This window comes from Pantherophis guttatus, chromosome 3 (genome assembly GCF_059756535.1).
Source record: "Pantherophis guttatus breed Tessera chromosome 3, ASM5975653v1, whole genome shotgun sequence".
Classification (NCBI taxonomy): Eukaryota; Metazoa; Chordata; class Lepidosauria; order Squamata; family Colubridae; genus Pantherophis; species Pantherophis guttatus.
In genome coordinates, this window is record NC_142065.1 from 182,707,820 (window position 1) to 182,723,122 (window position 15,303).

A 15,303-nucleotide genomic window follows, 5' to 3' on the forward strand; every position below is an offset into this window, starting at 1 on the left:
TCTAGATTTAATGAAAAGTTTGCCAAAAATAACCTTTACAGTTATTTATAGTTTATGGATATTTTTGTTACATCATTTTTATTTTCACCTTTAGTTTATTTTAATAATAATAACATATTTAGATATTTTCATCACTGAATAAAACATCTTTTTTACATTTACTTTTTCCTTTTGTCTTTTTAATTTCTCTATATGGTGGTTCAATGCATACTCAGTATATGATTATTTAAGATTTCATTGCTGGAGCACTTTCTAACATACTATATAAGGCTATCAGTAAAAAGAACAAAGGAAGCAAATGTTTAGAAGTGTGTCCCTTCTGAAAGAAGAATAGTGTGAAGTTCTTGTATCTTCAGACATTTCTTTATCACAGCCAGATGCTTAATTCAAACCTGTATCTCATTTATGTCTGTCCCTTATATTTACTTTACTGCATTCTGTATTTCTATGATTTTTAGAAACCAGCTCTCTCATTGTTCACCATAAGCAATCTTTCTCAAAGGAGATTGATTGTCTCTACTTATTTGAGAGGTCCTAGTCCAGTGATGGCTAACCTTTTTGTCATCACGTGCCAAAAGCGGGGGGAGCCAGGGGGGTTGCGTGCACACGTGCCCGCACCCATAATTCAATGTGCCCTGCCCCCCATGCATGTACGTGCGACTCCCCCACACTCCCCCCGCTATTGGCATGCGATGGCACGGTGATACCAGAAGGCACATTTTTTGCCCTCCCCAGGCTCCAGAGCCTTTCTAGGAGCTTGGGGAGGGTGAAAACGGCCTTCCCACCCACCCGGAGGCTCTCTGGAGGCCAGAAACAGCCCGTTTCCCAACGTCCAGTGGGCCCAGATGGCCGGAAAATCAGGTGGCCGGCACACGTATGTGCGCTAGAGCTGAGCTAGGGCAACGCTCATGTGCCCACAGATATGGCTCCACATGCCACCTGTGGCATGCGCGCCATAGGTTCGCCATCACTGTCCTAGTCCATTCTAACCAAGAATACTTTTTTCGTCTTGCCATTTTTATGCCATTTCTTTCCGGTTCACAACTATAAAAAGGTAAAGGTTCCCCTGCACACGCGGGCTAGTCATTTCTGGCTCTAGGGGCTGTGCTCATCTCCGTTTCTAAGATGAAGAGCCAGCGCTGTCTGAAGACGTCTCTCTAGTCATGTGGCCGCCATGACTAATCGCCGAAGGCACACAGAGCATTGTTACCTTCCCACCAAAGTGGTCCCTACTTTTCTACTAGCATTTTTTACGTGCTTTCGAACTGCTGGGTTGGAACAAGTAACGGGAGCTCACTCAGTTACGCAGCACTAGGGATTTGAACCACTAAACTTCCGACTTTATGATCAACAAGCTCAGCGTCTTAGCCCAGTAATGAAACTAAGATTAAAGTTGATTTTTTTTTACTATGAACAATATAATTAATGAATATTGATCAGCAACCATTAATGCTGGACTGTTAGCCTTATTCAGCCATCGGAATAGGGAATATATTGGGCAAGATGATGGCGTAATATCACCTAAAGAGGTGACACTAGGATTTCATTGCTTTACAGTAGGTATAGGTTTGATCAAATAAGTGGTCATTTCTGTCCCTTCTTTAGAGGTTGGAAAGCCCAGCATCCCAACATATGATTTACATCATGTAGTTTGTTCATAATAAAATTACCGGTATATTTTATGCCAGAGATCTCCAGTACGTACTCCATTAGTCTCCCCACTTTAGAAATCTTTATAATATTTTAATTTCTGGTAAGTGCAACAATCTTATTCAAGGGTAGGATATCTGCTCCTTCAGTTTCCCATGCTGGGGATGCAGAATCAGTAGAAGAAAAGGTAGAGAGGAAATTAATGGTGGTTGGGAAAAGATATGGGGCCGAGAAGAATTGGTGCATGTATATAGTTTATCCTTCGAATATTATAAAGTTTATTTCCTACACTTCCAAATTTGAATACTGAAGTATACAGACATCTGCATTTCTATTTGTTTAATTTTTATCTTACCCCCACCCTTGAATTGAGGCTTGGAAAATATTAAATTGGATAATTTGAATATGTTTCTACCCAAATTAATGTATACACAAGGGCTCTTTACAAAATATTTTATAAAATAACTTATGTTTCCCAATAAGTTCCAAAAAGCCAGATGCATTCACCAACGTTAACCTGAAGAAAGCAAGAAATACTAAATGTAATAACACAATATGTCACAGTACAAAACCAAATACTTGGGCTGAAATATGCTCATTTCTCATAAAGTGGCAAATTCTGTTTTTGAAAAGTAAACTAGTCCAATTTAGAACTCTACTCTGCTAAATAACTGATTCATCAACCCATTCCAAGTCTATACTATAGCGCATTGAATAAAAGAACTCCGATCACGCAATATTTTTGCAGAACTTTTTCTTTATGTAGAACTATCACAAAGAAGTTTTACATTAAGTAATGGTACAAATCTCATTTTTGTAAACAAATCTGCCTTATGGAGAAAATAATTTCCTGGATTCATACATACATACATACATGAAACCACAATTTACTTCATTAAGTATTGCTGATTAAATCACAATTGGTTGTGTTCACTCAACACATATTATAAACATGGTTTACAATATAAAGTAGCTGAGTTTGCATAACAGAACCAGATAACACCAGAACAGGCCATTCTTGCATTATATTTCCTGGAAGGCACCTAGCTATTGTCAGGAAGATATAAAGGAGCTCTGTCTGCAGATATTACATGAGAGACTAAAAGTACATCCATCCAATCATTGCTTGCATCTTGGCAGCCAGAATGAAGAGAGGAAATTGGTCTCATTCTACTCATTTATCAGAGTGTTAGTGTCCTAGTGCTGTGATCCATTTTTTGCCTTGCATACTTTATTCTTACTGCCAGTATTGGTGGACAACTGTTTAGAGCAAGACAGGTTGATAACACAATTGATGCAATACATAAGAGACAGAAAGGTATATTACTTTTCATCATCTATGTTGAGTCTGTAGACATACCAAGCTACAAATGACTGACCAACTAAAATCAATTTGTATTTGTTAATCATAGAGCTATGTAGAGACTGATTCTGGACTGTAATTGAACAAGAAGTTAAATACCATCAACAAACATCATTTTTTAGGTACAGTTAAAAGTGGTGATAAAATAACTGCATTAAATACTTGAAACATTTCTCTGCTTTCTTCACATATCAAAGAGAGGGTGACAGATGTATTTCAACAATGGTAAAGATTTTAAATAACATTTCTATTTTAGCAATTGTAAAGTGTCTAATAAAGTACTCGTTGCATTCTCATTAAATAAGCATGAAATCTCTAAGTTTGCATTTTATCAGAAAGTTTCTCATTGTTTACTAAAAGACATTAAAACAAATCCCATTTTTTTCAATGCAATTTAAATGTAATTTTATAATGGCTTTTTTCCTATGCAGTGAGAAGAACTATAGTGATCTATGTAATAATGCTGGAAACAGCAAAAGGCCTGTTCAGACCTTCCTGATGAAATAATAGCATAAATTATACTAGAGTTGCCTGGCAACAGAAGCAAAGGCATTGCTAAGCTAGCAATAAATAAAAACCTCAACGGTATAACTACTTGAGTTGGGAAAAGATTGAGAAAAGCATGTAGGATTTTGCTCCAAAAAAGCTTCTTATCTTAATGGACTATCATATTAATTTATTCTTGAAGGAGACATATCCACTCATTTCTTTAAATGAGCCTTCCTTTAGTCAGTACCTCTCAAATGTATTGGACTTTACTGTATGTTGAATGGCCTCTCTGACGAAAGTGGATAATGTTAGTGGTATCCAATTCAACTAGTTAATCATATTTCCCATGGAGTTTTGTACCTTATATGCATACTCCTAGTCAATTCATCTACAATATGTCTTTTTTCCTGCTGCTGGTTTCCTTTTTTCTGTTTTGTTCTTCAGTGTGTGGATTTTTAATCTTGCTTCTATTTTTTTGTTTTGTCATTTGCCCAGAGAATCCAGTTAACAACAAAATTAAATCACTCCAGGTAGGAGATCTGTTAACTATAAGTAATGTTCATTATTTAGCAATTGGATTATGGTTGATCTGGAAAACATTAGGATGGTCAGGCTTAATTAATACTTGAAGGATTATTATTTTATAGATAATTCAAGGTAGCCAACATACCTAATATTCATTCCTTCTCCTATTTTCCCCACAACAACCTTATGAGGTGAGTTGGGCTAAGAGGGAATGACTGGCTGAAAGTTACGAAACTAGTTTTCATGCATAAGGTAAGACAAACTCACAGTCTCCTGGTTTCTAGTCTGGTGCCTTTACCCAGCAGAATCTCTTTTATAGTGCAAATTGAAAAAGAAACAGCTTTGATGAATCACTTTTAAATAGAAAATTACATGGACTATCCATGCAGACACAAGAAACGGAGCTTAGCATAACAAAAAAATACTTTTCCTTATATAAAGCCACTAATCTTTGCATTTTAATCTAAATAGATTAGGGACTTTCCGGCATGTGCAACTTTTGAGTTGTAATAATTGGGGCAGGTCATACATCAAACCATATCAAATACTTGTTAACAGTGGGCCCAGAAGTTAATTTTAATAGTATCTGCCTCTATAGATTCTGTGTAAAAGATACTATGGAAGAGGAACAGATTTTACCTGACAAGATTGAGACTGAGTTGAAAGTGGTTTTAAAAATGACAGGTTATAAGAATAATATGGAAAAAGATGCTATACTGGATATACAATATCCTGGATAACTTAATATTTAAAATGTGTATACAAATAACACCAGAAGAGTGACCTGGATAACTTTCTTATACTGATTTATAAAAGAGATTAAAGTTTTGAAGGATTTTGTGAAAAGGGACAAGAAAAAAATTAAAAGAAATCTAGGGCATTTGAAGGGATTAAAAATCAAGATTATTAAAAGTAAAAGGAAGGAATATAAAGTTGGTTTATTTGATCAAGGTTAAAATAGATAAGGTAAATCTTAAGGAACTTTTGTTGACTAGAATTTTAAGTTGAGGTGTAAAGATTTGTTTATAGATAAGAGATGAGCTATGGGAAGCAGAAATAATTTGTTGCATTTTAAGAAAAAGTGATAAATTACTAAAATTGCTTATACTTGTGTTGAAAAAAAAGTCATTTATTTACTGAGTTGTTTCAACTACACTCTCATTGACTTCAACAGTACTCAACTTTACCTGAGGTCCTTATTTTCAAGTTTCTCAACAGGATGAGTTCAATCTATTCTGAGTAAGTCCAATATTGCTACCTGTCTTTGTGAAGTACAATTAATTTTTTACTGACAATCTATCTGGGTAGTGCTGACCATGGTTTCAGAAATAAAATACCTTCCATTGATACCATCTGTACAGCAGGTTATTTATTTGCTGTACGGTACTCTTTTTTTCCCTTCCTTCCTTCCTTCCTAGACTGATAACATGGATAAAAAGAAATCTACCTGAGCCTGCACATTCTTGAACTTCCAGTGCTAAATTTGTTAGCACACATTTGTGCACTTGTGTACATTTTATTCATCTGTTGATGGCAATTCTTCCTGTGACATGAAATGATTTTATATTTTGGATGCATTGGGCTTTATTTCTGAGTAAACATACATAGAATTGTGCTGTAAAGTTGTGCTTATATCCTATCAGTCACACTATCAAAAAATTTCAGTCTTTGCCTGTATTTGAGTGCCTATACAAGTAGTCCTTGACTTACAACCGATCACTTAATGACCATTCAAAGTTACAACAGACTCCCTCAGAAGCTACCTATGACCCAGTTTCAAAGTTATAGCTACTGTGGTGCGCCTGCAGTTATTCATCCTCTCAACCAACCGCAGGGACACTGCAGCATCCATCCATCTCCCCTACAATCCCAACAAGTCCCTTACATGCCTTTGGCCTGCTCCCAATCCAGCCAGTCAGCCAACCAACCAAGTGAGCCTAAAGTTAGCAGCAGAATCTACCAATGCGAGTAGGGCTATTACAGTTTGTAGGCTGATGCCTGCTTTCCATCCAGACACCCAAGGCAGCCTAAAGCCTTATCCTATGTTTTGTTAAGATAATTTGCAAGAAATATACACGTAGTCCTCCATATAACAACCATTCATTTTATGACCTTTATAAGTTGAAAGGACACTGAAAAAAAGTGAGTTATGACCAGTTTTCACACAGGACCGTTACAGTATCGCCATAGTCAAATAAACAAAATTCAGGTATTTGAATCGGCATATATTTATGATGGCTGTAGTGTCTCGCACTCATGTGGTCACCATTTGTAATCTTCCCAACTGGCTTCCAACAAGCAAAATCAATGGGGGAAGCCAGATTCGCTTAACAACTGCATTATTCATTTAACAACTGCAGTGATTCACTTAAGTGTGGCAAATATGGTCATAAAATGGGGTCCAAACTCACTTAACAATTGCCTTGCTTAACAACAGAATTTTTGTGATTCATAGTTGAGAACAACCTGTATTACTAGTTGAGAACCATTTTGTTAAGTGTACAGTATAAGCTCCATCTTCTGGTTTTCCTTAAATATTTCATGCTTAATTATGTTAATGTATCACTAAGGATTTCGAATGAAGGATTTTTCCTGTCTGGCATAGCAAAGTTTAAATTGCTCTAGGGTAGAATCAAATAAGCAGCGACAGTGTCACCTTCGGGGCCTTTATGAACTGATGACTAATGACTTTGTTCTCACATACATAAACTTTCCTGTATCTACATATGTGCCAGGAACTGATTAACCAAAGGCATGATGACAAGACAGTACCAATGATTGCACATATATGATATTATAAGAACTCCAAGAAGTAGGTTAAATGTCAGACAGTCCTGGTAATATTATATCCATTGGGCTATGAAGAATCACAAGGCGCTAAACAACAACAGGTAATGAGATCTGTAGGCAGCAAAGCAAGGACATTTGGTGCTTGAATTGTCAAATAAATTACAGATAAAAACTCAGAGTTCTAAGGGTGTGTTGTTTTGAAGATATCTCAGAAAGATATCAACACATATCAAAGAAATAGGCTATTCTTTCTTTCTGATTGTGGCAGTTTTTCAAACTTTTTCAGAAACATACAGAAATCTTGGATGATGTCTAAGCAAAATGCAGGTTGCTAAACAATATCTCAGCAAAATATTAACAACTGCATGTGGATGCATGTCCTCTAAAGGCTTTGTAGTGCTGTTTGATATACTGTCTTAACAAAATCTGTTGTGATCAATTTCAAATGATCACACAATAAACTGGAACTGAATCCAACCAAAGCAAACACAGTGTTGGTGAGTACAGTGTTTGGTCTGAATTTGGTTTGAATGCATACCAAAAAATAACATTTCTAGAAATTTGGAAGCTGTTGAGGTAGCATGAGAAAATTAGTGTTTGTTTCTAGAAAGAAATTGAAAAGCTAGGAGAAATTGTAGGTACATCTGCAAAGATTCCATATAAAATATAGTAATTCATACAGTTTATTTTTTTAATAAAAGTTTTTTATTTTTTTAAAAAAAACCAAACAAACATTTAAAACATCAATCAGCCCTCCCCTGTGTTGAATTCTTCAGTTCATTTTATTCTTCTTGTTTCAACAGTTTCTTCTGTCTTCAAAACCATTGTACAAATTCATTACTATAATCATATTCTTACTATCAAGTTTTTTATATATATTTATAAAATTAATCATTTATATCTCTTTTGCAATCAAGAATAAAAATAATTCCATGTTTTAAAGTATTCTGATTCTTCCCTATTTTTAATCAATAAAATTAATAGATTCATTTCAGCGCAATCTAAGATCTTTCTTATTACTTCATCTTCCAAAGGTGTTTTCTCTAATTTCCAATTTTGAGCATCGACAATTCTTGCAGCTGTTATTAGATGTATAATCAAATAAATATATTCCTTTTTAATTTTGTCAGGTAGAATAGCCAATAGAAACAACTCTGGTTTGAATTCAATACGTATTTGTATCATTTCTTCCAGCGAGATTTTAATTTTATTCCAATATTTTTTTGCTTCAGGGCATGTCCACCAGATATGATAATAAGATCCTGGTAGTTGGTGACATTTCCAACATTTCGCTGATCTATCTTTGAACATTTTTGCTAACTTCTCCGATGGCATATGCCATCTATAAAACATATTGTATTGGTTTTCCTTGTATGAGATGGACATCGTTAATTTATAATTCCTTTCCCATAGTTGTTGCCATTTTTCAAGATCAATTGAATGTCCAAAATTTCTTCCCCAAGCTATCATTGTTTCTTTCACCTGTTCCTCCTCCAACTTAATATATAACAAAAAGTTATAAAAAAAAATTATTACGTTTTCTTCCGTTCCTGTGAGTATCCTATCTAACTCAGTCCTTTCGATATAGAAACCATGTAATTTAGCATCTTTTTCATATCTTGTCCTTATCTGCATATACATATACCAATCTATCTCAATCCCCTGTCCTTCCAGTTCTCGTTTCTCTTTTAATTCCCCCTTATCTGTTAACAAGTCCTTTTATCTAACAATATTTCCAAAATTAAAAACATTTGGGTGTATTAAAGCTTCCATCGTTGATAACCATATTAGTATTTTCACATAGTATTTATCTTTAACCTTTTTCCAAATCAATAGCAATGCATTTCTTATATAATGTGTATGAAAATATGTATCTTATTTCTATCATACCACAAAAAGGCATGCCAACCCAATTGCAGATCATGCCCTTCCAATGTTAACAACCTTATATTTCTTAGTTCAATCCATTCTTTTAACCATGTCAATGTTGCTGCTTGATAATACAATTCCCAATTTGGTAAACCAAATCCCCCTTGCAACCTCAATACAGTTTATTGAACACATAAATTATATCCATTTTAAATAATTTTAGGCAGCTTTTTCAGAAAATTTATTCTCCTAATTTTGCATATATTTTCAATAATTGGAAAACAAACATAAAACTGCAACAAGCCAATTTTCTTATGCATCAAGCTTTAAAGTGGTTGTTTACATTAAATAATTGAATATGAATAATATTTATCTGAAACTAGCTTGCTGGGGCTGGTCATATTAGAAAGTTAAATTGCTGTTCCACATCCTTGCTGAAATCCTCTTCTTCTTTACTGGTTCTCTATTAAGCTTTCAGTATATAAATTTCCCTTTGAAGCAAAGCTTCTTCATAACTGTTTTGAAAGATGGGCCTGATATAAAAATGCCTACTGAATTGACTTCAAGATTTTTTAAATGCACCTGCTTCCTTTTACAGATATTGTAATAGGTCAATATGGATCAGTAAAACCAGATTGGATAAATGTTTACTGTATTGTAGTAGAAAAGTAATGTGCTGGTTCCTCCTTCGTAGATTCCTTCAAATGTTGTTAGAAGAACCATAGACATCCATCTTCGATGATTCCTGTTTTATTTCAAAAATATTTGGACAAGAGGTGCAGTGACAATTTGCTAATTAGATCATATTGTGGATACTATTCTAAATCTATAAGTATTCCAAGCTTTTAATATTATTTTCATTGTGTCCTCCCCCCCCCCCACTTCTTTTTTTTTGGTTTAAATATAAGCATTAAATGAAGGTTAGAATTTTATAATGTCTTTTCTACCTCATAGACATAAAATATGGGCTTGGATAATAACATCAGTTTTTAAATTTTATTTCTCAATATCATTTTAATCCTTAAACCAGGATTATAGCTATAGTAGAAAAACAGACACTGTAAATCCTAGATTTACCAACTGATGTGCAAAAGTTTGCATTTATGTCAATTTACACAGTTGTGCAAAATTAAATATAAATATTGCATTGTTTGCCTTATGGCAAGATAAATGTTAGCTTAATTTATGACTAGGTAAATGATCAACTTAGTGAATGTCAGATAAACTCCAAATAGAGGGGCAAAGGGAAGCACTTGCCTGCAACACTGCTGCATTAGGAAACTCTAATACTATTCCTGTTTCAGCTGCTATTTTGTATAGCAAGGCTTAGCAACACATGACTTTGACACTCCCTCATCCAGGGCCAAAACTGAAATTTAAGCTAATTTTAAAAACTACACACAGTCACATGCATTACCATTCTCACAAGGTAGTAGTCAATTTTCCATAATGATGATTGTTAATATTATTAAACGTTATTGTCTACCCAACTCTATAGGACCCATATAATCCATGCAGTTTTCTTGGCAACATTTTTTTTAAGTGGCATGACATTGTTTTTTTTCTTAGGCCTGAAAGAGAGTGACTGGCCCACAGTCACCAACTGGTTTCATGTTTAATGCAAAACTACAACTCTCAGTCTCCTGATTTCTGTCCCAAAACCTTTAACCAGATGGCTATGGTCAGTTTGTAGCCAATAAACCATTAATGTAGGGAATTTTTTAAATTCAGAACTTGCATGTGTATGTTTTCTTATAAGGAACAATGGATTCCAAAATACTGATGAATACCACTATATAAAAAATAGTTAAAAATAAACTGAACTCCTTCCCCAATTTCTACAGATTGTCATAACGAAAGGAAGTTCAGAAGTTTTCACTTTATTTTTGTATGAATTACAGCTTGCCACTACGCAAAATGTGGCTAATCTTTTATTGGGATAAGGAAGTGGGACATTTTCATAATTCACAGGGTTAGGATTTCTGATTCTCTATGCATATATTTAAATTCATATACTCAAGGCTGTGCCCATTGTTTTCATATAAAATCAGTTTCATAATTTTTTATTTGTTTAAATGATTTTATTTTTTAATTGACATTGATGTGGGTGTGCAAAGCAATAATATGCAGCTAGCATGAAAAGGCTTTAGAGCATCTTTAATTGATTAATACAGAATATTCACTGCCACATAGTGATTACAATTTTATGTAGGTCATGAAAACAAGATTTATTGTCAGCTTCTACCTTAACAGATTGCTGTAAATAAGCAATCTGATAGGGATAATTAGTATGTGACATTGGACTAAATTAATATCAAGAGTCTCACTGTTGTTTGCTTGAAAGGAGTTGTTTGCTTAGAATTATTTGCTAAGTTACCCAGTGCTTTTGCACTTCATCTCAGAATTCAGCTGTAGAGTTAAATTTAATTTAAAAAGTTGTCTTCGATTCCCGGAGGAAAAGGGGTATATAAATTTAACGGTAGTAATATGACACTATTATATATATTTATATTTAAAGAATCAGAGACTTTGATCTGGAAAATATAGTCTTTCCCAATTTTACTCTTCTACTCTGTTAAACTCTGTGTTTGATATGTGTATCTTGGTTTTTAGTTTGGAAAACAATGCCTTTTGGTGGTAGTTTTAATTTAAGAGAAGGTGAGAAAGAATTATTTATTTATGTGTCTCTTTTCTGGTATGTTCAAAATCTCTTAAATAATCCTTGAAAAATTTTCTTTCTGTTCCTCCCCACCCTTTGTTCTATTTTTCTTGCTACTTTCTTTTTTTGCCTGTCCTGCAGTGGAATGTGTTATCAAAAACATACCTAGAATATGATTCCAGATCACATGAGAAATTAACATATGGTAAAAGTCAAATTTGAACATAATGGGAAGGATGTTCTGCTGGAATGCCTGGGTTTAATAAAGAATTAATATGGTTTACCATTTTAACAAATAAAATTAAACTTAAGGCTCTGGAAGGCACTTTTGACAGCTTAAGGTTCAACTTAACTTGTTCCTTTCCGCAGTTACAATCCAGAAAATGAGGGGTTTGCCTTGCAAAGCATGAATTCAGGGGTGAAATGCTCCTGGTTCAGACCAAATCGCCCGATCTAGTAGCGATGGCGGCGGGTGGTTTGGAGAACCAGTAGCAAAAATCCCTCCCCCCATCCATGCCCAGCTGAGCCGTGCAATCATCAGAGGCCTTTTTTTTAAGCATTTTTTCTACAACCTCTTCTGCTGAAAAAATGCTTTTAAAAGTAAAACAAAAAAGTCTCTGATGATCGCACAGCTCAGCTGGAATCATCAGAGGTTTTTAAAAGCATTTTTTCTACAACCTCTTCTGCCGAAGAGGTTGTAGAAAAAATGCTTTTAAAAGCCTCTGACGATCAGGCAACTGAGCTGGGATCGTCAGAGCCTTTTAAAAGCATTTTTTCGGCCAAAGAGATTGTAGAAAAAATGCTTTTAAAAAAAAAAGTTGGCCATGGCCACCCAGTCACATTACCCACCACCACCAAGCCAGAACCAGTAGTAACAAATTTTACATTTCACCACTGCATGAATTGAATACATAAAATAGATACAAATAAAGGAAACATTAGAACAGGGATGGTAGGCATGCTGGTGCTCTTATGTTTTACTTCTAGGCCCTAAATCAGCCACAGAGTATGATGTTTTCTAGTTCTCCTGTTGCTTTGCTTATTTGTTTGGCCGTGGAAACTGAGAGCTCCCTGAGGTGTAATTCAGATAGCTATCTGTGGCACATCTGCAGCTCCTTGTTCAAAGACTCGGCTGAAAACATGTGGCCTTTTGCCAGCTGGCAGGAGGTTGGATGTATCCTATGATACCCCTCCCTCTATGCCAACTTTTCTGGGTTTTTCTCCTCCTCCCACCCAAAAAAACCCTCTGCCCTTTTCTCTTTTTGTATATTTCTATCATTCTGGTTACTCACTCTATTCTCTGTTTATAACCCACCATATCTCTTCTCTCTACCTCTTCCAATGGCTTTTCTCTTTTATGTCACCTTATACGCTTCACACACACACACACACACACACACACACACACTCACTCACACAAACACATCAATAGCAGACCATCTGCTGTTACCTTCCCATCAAATCTCCCTGGCTTCCTTCACTGCCTTTCCTACCCCATCATACTGAACACCTATTGAATATGCATTTCTTCTAATTCTTCACAAAAGGGGCAGCTATTTGCAGCATTCAGTTTCGGTAGAAGGCCATAACAATATGGTGTTGTCTCATATACAGTTCTACTGATGAGAAATAAAATGTCCCTGCCTGCACTTTTGCAATTGATAGGAGCAACTTTTAAGAAAAGAAAAAGGAAAAAAACTGTTGTAAATTCACAGAGGCCATGGAACTATCTTATTATGACATTGCCCTCTAGCTGCAGCTTTTTAAGAAAAAATCTTTTATTCTAAAATATAATAAAAATAATACAATAAGTATAAAAAATAAAAGTGATCCTACCAATGATTTGAATGTGTGTTTTGAAGGGCTGCACAAAATTCAATTCTTGCCATTACTCCATTACTCCATTTACTTTATTCCTCAATGGGTATCTTTCCACATTCTTAGAGATTTCCTGTGAGCAACAGGAAAATAGCCAAACTGAAAACATGTTCAAATGTGTACATGTTGATTTATTTTGTGGTCAAGAGTTGATGTGTTGTAAATGACCACACACACAAAGGGGTTGAGGAAATATGTGGTAACTTTATTGCCTTATATAGTGACATTATATAGTTTGTTACTTTCAAGTTACAGCGTACTTGGCAGCATATCATTGGCTCACAGAATCTTCCAGGTAACTTAAATCATAGGTTAATCATTACTGCTTTGCTTAAGCACTTATAATATTTAGCTATATTTAAAATCTAACACACATCCCACTTCCTCTCCTCCTTTTCCTCTTATTTACAGAGTTAGGGTCTTATCTTCTAATGCCATTTCCTGGCGCCTACGTGCAAGTAACCTTCCTTATCCAAGGTTTGCCATCCAAGATAGGAAAATTCCTGCCCATATGCAGACTCCTACATTGATGTAGTAGAGAAATGACATCATATAAAGTAGTTACACACATCTCCCTTTTCCCCTCCCAACACTCTTGATGCAATCATTTGGTTTCCAACTATTTTTGTTTATTGCATAAGTATATTCTTTTTTCTTCTTCTTAAAGAGCTTAGCTCTTTATGATAGGAATAAGGTGAACCTGTAGGGGGAGTAATTGATCAAATTTACTTGGGAAGCTATATGATGTGGGGAGTACTTGAACTTGGGTCTTGCAAGTTCAACCATTTCATTCATCAGGGCTGTACAACATCCTTATGGTTACAGGTGCACTGTAGGCTATGTGGCTTATAACAACAGTGGGGTTTTAAAGAGGCAAGCTGGATTCCTTAAACTAATCCTACTTCACTTCTTCTTCCTCCCCACCCCGCCCCCCAAAAAAACCCTTCAACCATTTTAGCCCATCCCTCTCCAAGTTGTTCTCAGGATACAAAACATGGAGTGTTGGTAGACTACAGATAGCCTGAAAATTTTCAGCATCCTTCAGTCCTGACCAAAATATGTTGAAGACTACAGTTTCTCACTCTGGGAGAAGGCCTCCAGGTTATAGGGAAGGTGAATTAAAAAGTATGTTGTAAGGTGCTTCCTTTTAAATATTTACCAGCTGAGGAAAGGGCAGCATTCTACTCATGTCCTATAAGGATTTTTAAAGAGTTAAAATGAAGCCCTGCATAAGAATGAGATGAAGATTGCTAAAGTGAGTGAGAAAATTCTATGCTTACAGGAATGAGAAAAGAATAAGATTTAAGGAATAGTTTGCAAGAGTATTCTCACCCCATTCTTTTTTTAAAAAAAAAAATGTTGTGATACAATTTATTTTGGCAGAGAAATGATACTTGTGAAGTTGGGCTATCATTCTCTTAATCCCAACTGCTCTAGGCTGGAAACTGCTCTAGGCCTGGAAAAAGGATGCCATTCTTACTGGTGCTTTGTGTCTCAGAATGGTTGGGTTGGCTCCAGATCCAGGTTGATCTGGATTTCAATGCAATTTCAATGCAGTAAATAAATAAAACCAACCTCAAACTATTTGGTGAATGATAAAATAATGTGATCCGGTAAAGATAAAATTATACTTTCTAAGATTACTGTAGCTCTTTCTAAAGATGATGAATTTTGGCTCTCACTAGAATTCCAATTTTGCAGTTTGTGAACATTAATCCCTGTCCTAGAAAAAGGTCTGTCAGATATGAATTATGGATGCATGAGAGAAGCTCTTGTCAGTTTAAAGATTTCTTGAGGTAATTCTCTTGTGGAGAGCTTTAATGAATTCATGAGCCCCAGTTTAGGTTCTTTACTAGATTAAAGTAGTGTGTTTGAGCAGATGGCTGTGTCACATGCCGCTTATATATAAGTTGCTTGGAGATATTCAATATGGCTATATTTAGCTTGCATAAAATGTTGTACCTAATCCCTATCCTCCTGCTTGTCAAATAACTGTTCTAGCAGCTCCATGAAGGCTTAGATTTGGCTGTGCTTGAGCAAAGGAAAAGAGGGGAAAACTACACAAGTAAAGAGGTTAAAC

General features: G+C 35.3%; 1 protein-coding gene across 11 annotated transcripts in view; it reads left to right on the forward strand.

Moving 5' to 3' along the window:
• PKIA (cAMP-dependent protein kinase inhibitor alpha) overlaps positions 1-15,303 on the forward strand; it is a 38,502-nt gene that overhangs the window by 17,005 nt on the left and 6,194 nt on the right. For 4 of the 11 annotated variants that reach the window (XM_060681927.2, XM_087890743.1, XM_034430005.3 and 1 more), the window contains 2 exons: positions 3,998-4,032; positions 5,202-5,266. The exons of 3 other annotated variants lie outside the window; for them this stretch is intronic. The gene's annotated coding sequence lies outside the window, so the exon portion shown is untranslated. Of the gene's footprint in view, positions 1-3,062; positions 3,136-3,997; positions 4,033-5,201; positions 5,267-15,303 lie in introns of all 11 variants that reach the window. 4 more of the 11 variants (XM_034430004.3, XM_034430003.3, XM_034430001.3 and 1 more) reach the window with 2 other exon arrangements.